Source organism: Salvelinus sp. IW2-2015, unplaced genomic scaffold (assembly GCF_002910315.2).
Source record: "Salvelinus sp. IW2-2015 unplaced genomic scaffold, ASM291031v2 Un_scaffold3197, whole genome shotgun sequence".
Taxonomy (NCBI): Eukaryota; Metazoa; Chordata; class Actinopteri; order Salmoniformes; family Salmonidae; genus Salvelinus; species Salvelinus sp. IW2-2015.
This window is the reverse complement of record NW_019944484.1, coordinates 15,664-30,916: the sequence shown is the minus strand read 5'-3', so window position 1 is coordinate 30,916 and position 15,253 is coordinate 15,664. Positions and strand designations below refer to the sequence as shown.

At 42.2% G+C, this 15,253-nt stretch overlaps 1 pseudogene; it reads right to left on the bottom strand.

Annotated features, from left to right (window-relative positions):
- LOC112075494 (glutamate receptor 4-like) overlaps positions 1–15,253 on the bottom strand; it is a 72,176-nt pseudogene that overhangs the window by 41,318 nt on the left and 15,605 nt on the right.

Sequence of the window (15,253 nt, the reverse complement as noted above, 5' to 3'; positions counted from 1 at the left end):
GCACACTCACAACAAACACAAGCAAGAAGCACACACACAAACACAGGCGCGCGCACAAAGCGACCACACACACACACACACACACACACACACACACACACACACACACACACACACACACACACACACACACACACACACACACACACACACACACACACACACAACACCAAACACACACCACACCACTCTCATCAGGAGCTTGTGGTTCAGAGAGACACCCAGGTGGTAAAACACCTGAGGACCCTTCCTCTAGTCTACAGGACAATCCTCTGATGTGCAGATTAGACTTCCAGATTCAAATGAATGAAGGTATGGAATGTGAAAGGAAGCTAATATAGTATTCACACATAGGCTTTCAAATGGTTTATACATTATCAAATGAATTGAAATAGCTGTAAACACTATATGAAATACATTTAAAATCAAATCCATGTACATTTGTTCTTTATGATGTTAATTTACAAATGAAATGGATACATTTCAAAGACTCCATCCCTGGCTCACCAAGGAACTTGTCAGAATAAAGCGTACAGGTAAATAGGTCATATCAAATGAAACATAAATTTTTTCCTAAATTAAAAGAAGGGGAAATACAAATGCTAACATTTTAGAGGTTCTTTTGTGGATATATTGAAGCACCATCTCAAGACATCAGTCAAGAAGTTAAAGCTTGGTCGCAAATGGGTCTTCCAAATGGACAATGACCCCAAGCATACTTCCAAAGTTGTGGCAAACATGGCTTAAGGACAACAAAGTCAAGGTATTGGAGTGGCCATCACAAAGCCCTGACCTCAATCCTATAGAGAATTTGTGAGCAGAACTGAAAAAGKGTGTGCGAGCAAAGAGGCCAACAAACCTGACTCAGTTACACCAGCTCTGTCAGGAGGAATGGGCCAAAATTCACCCAATTTATTGTGGGAAGCTTGTGGAAAGCTACCTGAAATGTTTGACCCAAGTGAAACAGTTTAAAGGCAATGCTACCAAATACTAATTGAGTGTGTGTAAACTTCTGACCCACTGGGAATGTGATGAAAAATGAAAAACTGAAATAAATCATTCTCTCTATTATTTTGACATTTCACATTCTTAAAATAAAGTGGTGATCCTAACTGACCTAAGACAGGGAATTTTTCCTTTGATTAAATGTCAGGAATTGTGAAAAACTGAGTTTAAATATATTTGGCTGAGGTGTACGTAAACTTCCGACTTCAACTGTAGGTCTTAACGGCATAGACAACACCAAAATCATATCTCATCAACAATCTAAACCCGAGATGAGTTCATATTCCATGCCATCTGTTGTGAACATGTTATTCCATTTTATTAGATGGTACAAAATTGCCGATCTTAAAATTGAATTCTGTTGTACTGTACTGTATATGAGGATCTAGAGAACAGATGGTGTAGATAGAACATCGGCTCAGCTTGATTTTGGTCTACTTATGACTTTGGATAAGTCTCTTCTTAACCCTGCCTCACTTTTCTGAAAATATTAGCATATTAAAAGGACAACAGTTTGACATCAGAATAGGTGACTTTGTAGAGTGTTTAGCAGTGATAGTATACACACACACAAACACACAAATCGCTAGGGGTTTTGCCGACAGTGGATTATTTCATGTTTAAACCCCTTATAGTTTTGTTATCAGTTTGTCGCAGACTATTTTGTCACAGTGTGTTTGTGTGTGTGTTATTGCGGTGTGTTTAGTCTCGGTGCAGGTGCATGGAGGGATATTGGGCGTGTGTTTTATTCTCTGATGCTGAACACCACGTCAGATGTCTTACATGAGGATGTGGCAAGAGGGAGAGAGGAAAGGAGGGAGGAATGACAGGGCTAAGAGAGTGTAGAGATGGCAAGAGAGAGGGTGGTTTTATGGGGAGAAGAGAGAGAGGAACGACAGGGCTGAGAGAGTGTAGAGATGGCTAAGAGAAAGGGTGGTTTAATGGGGAGAAGAGAGAGAGGAACGACAGGGCTGAGAGGTGTAGAGATGGCAAAAGAGAGGGTGGTTTTATGGGGAGAAGAGAGAGAGGAACAACAGGGTGAGAGAGTGTAGAGATGGCAAAGAGAGGGTGGTTTTATGGGGAGAAGAGAGAGAGGAACAACAGGGCTGAGAGAGTGTAGAGATGGCAAAATAGAGGGTGTTTTATGGGGAGAAGAGAGAAGGAACGACAGAGAGCGAGAGAAAAGGAGAGAGAAACAGAGAAGAGAAGCTTTAGTGGTGAAGGGTTCAGGTAGATAAGACATAAACAGTGGAACGTCAGCAGAGACATCAGAAAGAGAGAGAGCTCCTAATCAGGGTTCGGGCCAATTCCATTTACATTCAAGTCAATTCAGAAAATTCAATCATTTTCAATTCGAAAAATGTAGAATTGGAATTTGATTTACTTTATGAAATGACCAGAATAAAAAATGGAACTGACCGCAACCCTGATCTTAATTATGCAGCCAGCCAATACAATATCCAGTACAACATAATATGTTTACCAGAGTTCCTGAAACTTCAACATCAGGGACAACAGACTAGCTGCAGATGCATCTACAGTTCCTTGCAAAGTATTCATCCCCCTTGGCATTTTTCCTATTTTGTTGCATTACAACCTGTWWTTTAAATGGAATTTTATTTGAATTTCATSTAATGGACATACACAAAATACTTGGTGAAATTGAAAAAATAACTTGTTTCAAAAGATTCTACAAAAATAAGAAATGGAAAAGTGGTGCGTGCATATGTATTCACCCCCTTAAATATGAAGCCCCTAAAAAAGATCTGGTGCAACCAATTACCTCCAGAAGTCACATAATTAGTTAAATAAAGTTCACCTGTGTGCAATCTAAGTGTCACATGATCTGTCATATGATCTCCGTATATATACACCTGTTCTGAAAGGCCCCAGAGTCTGCAACACCGCTAAGCAAGGGGCACCATCAAGCAAGCGGCACCATGAAGACCATGAAGGCGCAAACCCAACACCTCTCATCACCCCGATAACACCATCCCCACTGTGAAGCGTGGTGGTGGCAGCATCATATGCTGTGGGGATGTTTTTTATCGGCAGGGACTGGGAAACTGGTCAGAATTGAAGGAGTGATGGATGGCACTAAATACAGGGAAATTCTTGAGGGAAACCTGTTTCAGTCTTCCAGAGATTTGAGACTGGGACGGAGGTTCACCTTCCAGCAGGACAATGACCCTAAGCATTTTGCTAAAGCAACACTCAAGTGGTTTAAGGGGAAACATATAAATGTCTTGGAATCGCCTTTTCAAAGCCCAGACCTCAATCCAATTGAGAATCTGTGGTATGACTTAAAGATTGTTGTACACCAGCGGAACCCGTCCAACTTGAAGGAGCTGGAGCTGTTTTGCCTTGAAGAATGGGCAAAAATTCCAGTGGCTAGATGTGCTAAGCTTATAGAAACATACTCCAAGAGACTTGCAGCTGTAATTGCTGCAAAAGGTGGCTCTACAAAGTATTGACTTTGGGGGGGTGAATAGTTATGCAGGCTCAAATTTTCACAATCACAATCAAAAATATTTTGTATCTTCAAAGTGGTAGTAATGTTGTGTAAATCAAATGATACAAACCCGTACATTTTTTATTTTTTTCCCCCAGGTTGTCAGGCAACAAAATAGGAAAAATGCCAAGGGAGTGAATACTTTCGCAAGCCACTGTAGAATAGAACAATGTAGATGATGGGTGACCATGAAGTAACAGCAGCCTCTCTCTATGTCAATGCACGGTCCCTGATGCAGTCTTCAGAGAACACCATAGAAACAGAATGACTAGAGCTGCTATCTGCAGGGGGCGTGATGAYGTGATGACTCTCAGCAGTGGGGTGGTAACAGGCATGTCGTCATGGTGATGGAATATGAAATACAGCCATCACTGACAACACGATGCATCTAGCACGCACACACACAAACACACTCACACACACACACTCACTCACAGCAGCATTTGCACACAAGTGTGTGCATGAGTGTGTGTGTGATTGTGTTGTTCTTTACAATTGAGGGTGTGTCTATGCATGTGTACACTTTGAGATTGTGTTTTGTGACTGTCAGGGTGTGTTTGGTTGAGACTGTGATTATGTCAGTGTGTTGGGGGTGTGTTTGTGTATGCATCTGTGAGACAGTACGCAGTGTGTGAATGTGTGTGTGTGACAGTATATATGCACTCTGTGTGGGTGTGTTTCTGTACGACTGGCCCCTGTCTGACCTGTGTGTGTTTCTGTACGACTGGCCCCTGTCTGACCTGTGCGTGTTTCTGTACAACTGGCCCCTGTCTGATCTGTGTGTGTTTCTGTACGACTGGCCCCTGTCTGATCTGTGTGTCTTTATTCTTCATCAATTATTCATGGGACAGACATTTTATGGTCTAATTCCCTGAACATCCAAAGATAATCAACAAAATATTCAAACTTTTTTTTTAGCCTACAGTTCCCCAGTTCACAGAGAAGAAAAAGTAAAGCATGACAAAGCAGAATTACAGACAGATGGATAGATAGATAGATAGATAGGTATCTTCATCTGTGTGATTCCTCTTCTCTCAATGGCGCTGCAATATAATTACAGAGCGATAGAGAGCTAGAGTCTCAGTTGGCTTCTGTCTGTCAGTGTGAGGTCCTTCTTGTGAGTCCATCTCCCGTCTGTCTGTGTGTCTGTCTTGTACTGTAAGTCTTCAGTGTCGCAGCAGAGGCTTCCTGCATCAGTGGCCTGTAAAGGGAGGGAGGTGGCTGAGGTAACATTAGCCATGGCCATCTGACAGAGGCATAGATCATCAGAGAGAGAAAGGAGGGAGAGAGGGGGAGGGAAGGAGAGGAGGGGAAGGGTGGAGAGAGAGGGAGGAAGGAAGAGAGAGAAAGAGGGAGAGGGAGGGGAGGGAGGGAGGGAGAGAGAAAAAGGAAGAGGGAGGGAAAGATCGAGGGGAGGGAGGGAGAGGTAGGGAGAGAGAGAAAGAGGGGGGGAGGGAGGGAGGGAGGAGGGAGGGAGGCGAAAAGATGCACGTGGAGAGGGAGGAAGAGAGAGAAAGAGGTAGAAGGGGAGGGAGGGGGAGAGAGAAAGAGGAAGAGAGTGACGTCCATAGAGAGAAGGGGGGGACACACGGTAAAAGGTAAAAGGACTAAAACTCCTCTCTCTTTCACACTTGACAGATGACGTCAACGAAAACCAAATCAATATAAAGACAACCTGCCAGTGACAAGTCTGATTCCTCTCTTACAGTCCCCTACTCTCTCCTCCCTCACTATGACCTGGTACTGCTACAATACCCTTAGGGACACTGTCATACACACTGGTGTCACTACCGGCCCTGACCACAAGAGGCCCTGTGGGCCCTCTGCTCTCTAAATCAATGTGGGTGCATCTCAACAGCACAACAGATCCTCCTCTCCGTCATCTGTACTGATTTGAGAAAACAGCGTAGTCGATTCCTACAGAACATTGACTTTCCACCTTTCAAGTTGTTTAATATCAGTACAGATGGACAGGAGTTGAGGACAGGAGTTGAGGACAGGAGTTGAGGACTTGCCTACATTTTTTAAATTAGTAAGCCGTTTTAGACTGTTGGGATGCATCTTCTGTGTGATTGAGGAAAGGAGAAGAGGCAGAGGAGTACATTACCATGATAGTTGTCACAACGACTGTCCTGTTCTCAATGTTTGTGCTGTCATTGGACAACAGCACCTCATTCTGGACCAGAACCAGTTTGTCAATGTCGTTCCAGTARCCAATCTGAGAGAGGAAAGGGAGAGGTGAAAACCAGACAAAACTGCATTTTCATAAAACCCAAATMATTTCTCCGACATGCCTGTTTGTCTWTTCCTACCCGTTGTGGTCCATTGCTCTTCAGTTCAAACACGTCCATGGTGTAGTTGACTCTGCGGCCATAGTGGTCAAACTGGATGTTACCTGTCAGACCCTGGATACGCACCTGGAGACATAACAACAGAGAACACAGGTCAGGATAGAGAACAATAAGGAACACAAAGGACCAAAGAATACCTGTTTGAGTGTGCGTTCCATGTCTATGCCCTGGTTCCAGGGAGCTGCTGGGTTGGCCAGACAGTCTCCAGCATTTCCTCTACGGGAGATGTCTATCTTCTGACGACGCAGGTTCCTGAAGGCCTCGGCCATCACCAACACCCCATCATACGTCAGAGACGAGGTGTACTGGGGGGAGAGGAGAGGGAAGAGGAGGAGGAGGGAGAAAGAGCATATTAGATGATTTTACATCAACAGCGTAGAGCYTATAACAGACATGATGATGCCTGTTTTGGGAATCAGGAAATGCCAGTTTCATGCTGTGGGTTCCTCTCTTGACAAAACACTGGATTAGTAATGTACAAAATAAGTCCCATCTATGTGAATGAATGGATCCCCATGAGACCCATCTGCGGCAGTAAGATTATGATTTGAGAGATGAGGAGGTCTTCAGAGTAGGCTTATCTGACTGACACTCTGTAACAGGTAATACACATAGCACTATGAAGTATTCACACACACGCAGGGAGACCTCACAACACACACACACACCACCACACACACACACACACACACACACACACACACACACACACACACACAACACACACACACACACACACACCACACACACACACACACACACACACACACATTGCTACAGAGGCGTCACAGCCACAAGCAGGAAATTCACATCACGATAGAGACCGAAACTGAGAGAGAAAGAAGAGAGGAGAAGGAAGGATCTGAGGATGATAAACTCAGGACGCACTTCACATCAGGTCAGGTCACTCTGACATGTCTTCCTTTCTTCGCCACTCTGTGTTGTGGTTAATTACCATGCCGGTTTGATGATCTTCCCTCTGCATATTTTCTCAAGCTTTCTTGAAAACCACATGCTGTTCTATCTGACCCTGGAAGTTTTTAAACTGCTTATCTAGCGAACCCCTCCGACAACATTCCGCCTGTAAAGGCAGAAGCGCGAAATTCAAAAAATAATTTTAAATATGTAAACTTCATACCATTCACAGGCAATACACCAAATTAAAAGCCTGTAACCTCTTGTTAATCTACCCATCGTGTCCGATTTGAAAAAAGGCTTTCCACGAAAGCACACAATATGATTTTGTTATCAGAGCCGAGTCACAAAAACATATACAGCCATTCCAGCCAAGAAAGAATCACAAAAAGCAGAAATAGAGATATAATTAATCACTACTTGATGTTTTCATCAGCATGCACTCAGAGCGACTTCATGTTACACATACATTTATTTTTGCATAAATTCATATTCATATCCCAAAATCTCAGGGACTTGCGCGTATGTCAGTAATGTTGTGCCTCGAAAACATCTGGCGAATTTCAGAGAGCCACATCAATTTACAGAATACTCATCGAGGTAAACTTTGATGAAAGATACAGTGTATCACAGAATAAATAGAGACTTCTCCTTAATGCAACCGCTGTGTCAGATCAAAAAGCTTACGGAAAAAGCACACCTTGTTCATAATCTGAGAACGTCCTCGAGAACAAAACAACCAACAGTACCCGCCATGTTGTGGGTCAACAGAAGTCAGAAATCGCATTATAAATATTTCACTTAACTTTGATGATCTGGCATCCAGAACATCCCCAGGAAATCCCAGTTCCACAATAAATGTTGATATGTTCGAATAAAGTCCATCATTATGTCCAAATACCTCCTTTTTGTTTGCGTGTTCAGTTCACAATCCAAATTCACGAGGCCGCAATCCAGGAAAATTCAGACGAAAAGTCCAAAAAAGTTATATAACAGTTCGTAGAAACATGTCAAACGGATGTGTAGAATCAATCTTTAGGATTTTTTTAAACATACATCTTCAATAATGTGCAACCGGATAATTCCTTGTCTTTAGAAAGCAATGGACGCATGTCGCTCTTACGGCCATGCGCATGACCAGCTCATGGCCTTCTGCCAGACACCTATTGAAACAGCTCTCATTCCCCCTTCCTGCACAGTAGAAGCCTCAAACAAGRTTCTAAAGACTGTTGACATCTAGTGGAAGCCTTAGGAAGTGCAATATGACCCAATAGACACTGTATATTAGAAAGGCAATGAGTTGAAAAACTACAACCTCAGATTTCCCACTTCCTGGTTGGATTTTTCTCAGGTTTTTGCCTGCCATATGAGTTCTGTTATACTCAGAAACATCATTCAAACAGTTTTAGAAACTTCAGAGTGTTTTCTATCCAAATCTASTAATTATATGCATATATTYGCTTCTGGGCCTGAGTAAAATGCTGCCCCCTATCCCAAACAGGTTTTAATGCTCTTTGACAGGTATTAATAAAACACAACCTGTCCTTAGTTCTAACATTCTAATTGATTGTGATTGATGATGATACATAAAGCTGCCCATTTAATTGTACAGAAAGGGCCTTGCCATTCACTAATGCAGTACGCATCTGTATCCCGCTGACCGAACAGTGACATGTTTGTTTTTTTGGCCTTGAAAGGTGTCTCCAACAATGGGTTGATGTCAGCATATGACATTTGGTTTCATAGCATATTCCAGAAACAGAATGCTGAGAATGACAAACTCAAAATCTCACTACCCTTACACCAGTGGAGGCTCCCCAGAGGATGAAGGGGAGGACCATTCTCTCCAGTGAATTTCATAAAATGTTTAATTGCAAGACATTTAAAATGTTATAATGTTTAGATAAAACTATAATAAATATAATCACATGTCACCAAATAACTGATTAAAACACACTATTTTGCAAAGAAGGTCTACAGTAGCCTCAACAGCAGTCTGTAGGGTAGCACCATCCTCCTCTGSATACATTGACTTCAATACAAAACCTTGGAGGCTCATGGGCCTCACCCCCTTTCATAGACTTACACAGTAATTATGACAACTTCTGGAAGACGTCCTCCAGCCCAGTAGCGTAGCCTTGGCCTACCTAGTTTGATCTCAGGCCTACCCCAAAAATGCCCCAGAAATGATATATGAATTGTGTTATATTTTATACATTTTTTAAAAGAACCGCATGTGAGAAGTATTTTCTATGGGTCCTTTTATTATAATTTAACAAAGAAATTGTCCGCGACAATCAAGTTGGCTTCCGACTATTTGTTACATTTAAAAAAAAATCATACAGTGGTTTACCTCAACAACCTGGCAATGTCACGTGGCTAAACTTTGTAGTGCATAGGCTAGCAAACTCTACCACACTAGTTTACTGTAACTGACTCACCAGCCAAGGTAATTTAGTAGTTCTAGCAATGGCAAACCAAAWGTTGATCGCTAGGTTTTTCAAAAAAAGACGTCTGAGGCAAAGGAGTGGGTTCCAGAAAATAATTTGGATCAATCTACCGATAGCTTCCAGAATGAGACATTAACAGGTGGGGCCAGGATAGAAACAATCGCAATCGCCATCACAACAGCCAATGCCACATTGAGCCAGGCACGCTTGCCAACCCCACCGTCTCCTCTCGTTCTTGATGCTGCGGGCGGGGGTGAACCTTCAGTAGGTCCACCGACAGATGTGTCTGCCGTTGATGAACCAGCCTGTCAACCAAAGCTAGCAAAGTTCCCTTCAAGTATAATAAATGGCAAATCMCGCTGCTTCTTCTCAAGGTGGTATGACCAGTTCGTGTGGATTGAGTATAGTAAAGCAAAATATGCAATTATTGTACATTTTGTAGGCACTTTCCTGGGGTAAATGTCAAATTCAGATTTATACGAGATGGATTTAAAAACTGGAAACTCGCAACAAATGCTTGCTACAAACACGAGAATAGCAAATTACATTCTAATGTCCTTGCAAAATGTGAATCCTACAAGGCGACCCATGGGCCTAGACGTCGTGGGACTGTGTTGAACCAAATACATGGTGATGCAAACATGGATTTTATAGAAAGAAACCGTGCACATGTTGAAGTAGTCATAGATATTGTTCTAATGTGTGCAAAGCAGGATATTTCACTCAGAGGGCATAGAGAAACCCAAGAGGCAGTCAGCAAAGGTAACTTTTTCGAAATCTTCAATTTCGTGTCAAAGTATGACTCAGAAATAGAAAACAGGCTTAATGAGCTACCTCACAATGCCACGCTTATGAGCCCCGAAATTCAGAACGAATTGCAGCATCATTGTTACTGTGGAGGATAAAAGATGAAGTTCATTCTGCGCTTCCAAGTATTTTGCCACACTGGCAGATGATTATAAAGATCAACCTAAACTAGAACTTCTTGCTGTGTGCATCCGATACATTCATGCTGAAATGATTAAAGAAAGAGCTGTTGGGTTTATGGAAACCGCTGATTAGTCTGCACAAGGAATTTGTGTTGCAACCCCTRGAGTTGGATCCCACTCTTCGTGTGGRTTTTTGTTTAGATGGCGCTTCAGTCATGTCAGGGAACAGAGGAGGGATACATGTCCTACTAAAGCAAACATTTCGGGACATGTCAGTACTTTCTTTGACACAGTAAAYCAGCTGCACACATTTATGAGTGGATCCCCACAGACATGCTCGATTCATGAAGTACAGAAAGAGTTGCATCCCAATAGACCATGTATCGAGCTAGAAAGATCCACGGATGTACGGTGGAGTTCGAAATCAGGGTCTGTGAGTAAAGTGCTGTTACTGCTAGATGTCMTTTTAGAGGTTCTTGCAGAGTTTTCAGAGGCTTGTGGACAAACCAAATTAGAAGCCGATGCCCTCTTACAACAAATCCAGAACAATACGTTTTTATTCCTGTTAGTCACATTTAGTAAATTGTTTGACACTAGTGATTTTGCTACGAAGGGATTACWAAGCACTACATTATCTGTGATGGACGGTATTGGTTTAATTGAAATCGTCAAAAGCAGCTTTTCTACGTAGGTAGAAAAGATAACTCAGGGAGAGACTGATAAAGTTCTCAAGCTAGCTGAAGAGATGATGATTAATCATGATATTAGTAATTGGGATGTGAGGGCATCACGGCAGCGAAAACTGCCTGTAAAAAACTTCACTGGAAAACATCCAGCATCATGAGTGACAGTGTCACGTTCCTGACCTGTTTTCCTTGTTTTTGTATGTGTTTAGTTGGTCAGGTGTCGGTGAGTTGGGGGTTGTGGCATTCTATGTTATGTTGTTTTCTATGTTAGGTTAAATGTGTTGCCTATTATGTTCTCAATTTAGGGGCAGTGTGTTTTTTGACGTTTTCTCTGTTGAGCACAATATTTTAAGGTGTGAACTGTTCTCAATGTTTGGTTGATGGTGATTTGTTCCTTGTGTCTGTGTCCTGTCGCACAAAACATTAGTGGAACTAGTTTACTATCCGTTTATATCAATAGTCATCGTATTGGTCTAGTCTGTTTCCTACGTTCGTACGCACAACCAAGGCGGTTCTCTCCTCGTGTTTTATGTAGATTTCAAAATGTTCAGTGTCTTGTTTACTGGATACGTCTTTCGTTGTTTTGTATTTCCAATTGTGTTTTGTCGTGTTACCAGTCTTTGCTTTAATAAATAATGATTCCATTATACGTCTGACCATACAATAACCGCTCTGCGTTCTCTCGGGCCAATACCTAGACTCCTATCTGTTCCAGCCTACCGCAGAGGAGATGAGACCCCGTTTACATAATAGGGACAGTGACCTGGAAGGCAGAGAGCTTTCGGGAAGCACACTCTTACTGACAGACAGAAAATTTACTGCAGTTGAACTGCAAATTTCAGAGACGATCCACAATAAAACGGAGACTCATCGCTAGAGTCGGCAGCCCACCTTTTCCGAAAGAATTTAACTAAACTCCCGCGGCTTACAAGAGCAGCTGAAGAACCACAAATATGATGCGATCTATTATGCATGTCATTTGAGGCTGCTGATTACACATACTCCAAAATGATTAGTAGGTTTTATTCAGCCCAGTTGTGAGTTGCAAAAGTTAACATGGGGAAAGAGTGACGTATCCTCACATAAATGAGTGTATCCTTGACAGCTGCAATTGGTGAATTATTTTTCCCTAAGTATGAAACTTGTCTGTGTAGGATCAATTGGTCAGCAGTCTTTCCCATATTGAATCAGTGGCAGCCTGGTGAGAGAGACTTGTGTTCTCAACAACACTAGGCTATAAAAAAAACGTCTTCGCACATCAAATGAAAGCCGCATGGCTGAACACACTATCCAGTTTGCTGTTTAGAGGCGTGAACTGAACAAGAATTCATAGTGGGTATTTATGATAACTCACGCGCGAATATTCAAGCTTCAAAGCCTTGCACAAGTCTGCGCCTTTTTGATGTAGGTCACGCGCCTTATAGGTACTGTCCTAATAAAGGTTAAGGTACCAACGTTTCTCATAGCTACTACCACTCGGTCCGTGGTAATGAGAATTCATAACATCTATATCATAGGATTTGTGTTGGCCATTGGAGATTAACAGTTGCTGTCTGACACATCGAGTTTTTTGTTTTGTTGGCAATTTGGCAACTGGTCTAGAGTGTAATGTCTTATTTTAATATGCTGGGAGAATAATAGGATTTATTAGTAATATATAACTGAAGAGTTTGCTAGCCAGTACTTATGCACTAGTATAAGAACATTATTGTATTGAACGAACAAGTAGCTATATGAGTACACGTCGCAAAATAGAGCTTATTAAGATGAAACATATCCTACAATTTATCTAAGCCTATGCCCGCACCCCAAATAAGAGTCCGTTGATCCTAAGCGCCCTGGAGCCTGTTCAGCCTTATCAGTGGAGCTCTTGTAGCATGAAAGCTGCACGATCGTTATTGCCACACGCCAATCCAAAGGCAGCCAGGAATTGAATCTAGTCTGAAAGCAGCCAGAAGCTACCTGCTAGCTAGCCACTGCATGGAGTGTTTAAAATGTGGTGAGTAGCTTGACTCAAAGAGAGAGAAAGACAACAGTTTGAACAAGTTTTGAACAAATTAATTTCTTCCAAACTGAACGAAGCGAGAGAGAATAGAAGAGAGAGAGAGAAGCGATATGGTGTACTCACTTTCCTTCTCACTTTCAGTCTTATAGATACTTAGCTAGCAAATGCAGCTAGCTAGTTTACGCGTCCCATCTGAAACACCCTGCTCAGAGCGAGCTATGTTCGCTAGCTGGTCTATGATTTTCAACACAACACTGGAACTCTTCCATGTCAAGGTAAAGCTTTTGGTTTTACTAATGGTATTTACATTTGGACTATGATTAACCCTATATTAGCTAGACATAGCAGGCAAGCGTGGCAAGCGCGGTCTACTCACTGTAGCTGTCCATAAGTGGGTCTACTGGTCTGTCATCCATCAAATGTGTCTCCTCTACTGTGTGCACCTACTTACTGTACGTTGTAAACTTTCATTCATAAGCTAGGTTGCAGCAACCTCTTGATGGGTATACGGGGAAATTGAGTATCAATGTAGTAGCCTTAACCTAATATACCGCTGTTTACATGCTGGAACTGGCGATGAAGGGCAATATAAGGAATACATAGAGTCATTTCCCAGTTATGCTGTTACACAGAAAACAGGCCATCGCTTCCTCCGCTACTTTTAAACGGAACGACATCTAGGTCCATAACTAACCATGGCAGGGCTAGTCATTCTACTGGCACAGGGCCTAGTCATCCATGGGCGGAGCATAGTCCACATCCAATAAACTGGGCAAGGGCTAGTCTCCTAATGGCAGGGCTAGTCACAACCTATATGGCAGGGCTAGTCCAACACTTACTCAACTGGCAGAAGTAAGGGCAGTCATCCAGTGAGCTATTGTGCACGGGCCTTAGTCTCGCTAGGGATGTGGGCTGGGGCTTAAGTCATCTTTGCCGGCAAGGGCTTAGTCCTCTAGATAAGAGAGACAGGCTCAAAGGTCATGCCTAGGGCACGCGGCTAGTCATCCAGGGATTGGGCTATTCATACCTAGGTGCACACAGCGTGCTTGGAATGGAATACTTAAATGCTGAGATTGAACCACTAGGAGATATGGAGATGACGAGAGAGAGATTAAAGCAGGTGGTAAACTTAATGTAAACTTGAAAGTGAAAATCTAAATAGCATATTTTACGATATAGCTTCCCTATCAAAACAGAAAATGTCAAGCAGACAATGTAAGAAAATTAACAACAATGACAAATGGTTTGATGAAGAACACAAAAACCTAAGAAAGAAATTGAGAAACCTACCCAACCAAAAACATAGAGACTCAGAAAACCTGAGCCTCCGCCTTCACTATGGTGAATCTGTAACAATGTGCGCTGAGAGTCGGGAAGCAAGTTAAGGGAGTGAATATTTAATAAATAAAAAGAACATAATACAAAACAAGAAACACAAACAGCACACAGACATGAAAAAGAAACAATGACGCCTGGGGAAGGAACCAAAGGGAGTGACATAAATAGGGCAGGTAATCAAGGAGGTGATGGAGTCCAGGTGAGTGTCAATAAGCGCTGGTGTGCGTGATGATGGTGACTGGTGTAATAATTAGCAGTCTGGTGACCTAGAGGCCAGAGAGGGAGTATACGTGACAGACTGACTAAAACAATACAGAAATACACTATGGAAAGCACGTCAGAAATCAGCTATTCAAAACGGAGATGAAGAACAWACAGCTAAAACATATACATGATCAAATACAAATATTAGACAACTATTAAAGACTACCAGAACCCACTGGATTCTCCAATTACATTGAATGAACTACAGGACAAAATACAAACCCTCCAACCCAAAAAAGCCTGTGGTGTTGATGGTATCCAGATCACACATTCCAATTGGCTATACTTAGACTCTTTAACATCATCCTCAGCTCTGGCATCTTCCCCAAAACTTCACCCCAATAACTCCTGTGGGATACAGCATGCATCAACAGCAACCTTGGGGAAATCGTCTACATTATCATTAACAGCAGACTCATATAATTCCTCAGTAAAAACAATGTACTGAGCAAATGTCAAATTGGCTTTTTACCAAATTACCATATGACAAAGCACATATTCACCCGGCACACCCTAATTGACAWACAAACAAACAAAAAAAGGCAAAGTCTTCTCATGGTTTGATGATTTCCAAAAAGCGTTTGACYCAATTTGGCATGACGGTCTGCTTTTCAAATTGATGAAAGCGGTGTTGGGAGAAAAACAAACAACAATATAAAATCCAGATACACAAACAACAAGTGTGCAGTTAAAATTGGCTAAGAAATACACACATTTATTTCCACAGGCCGTGKGGTGAGACAGGGATGCAGTTTGAGCCCACCCTCTTCAACATATACAGTGCATTCAGAAAGTATT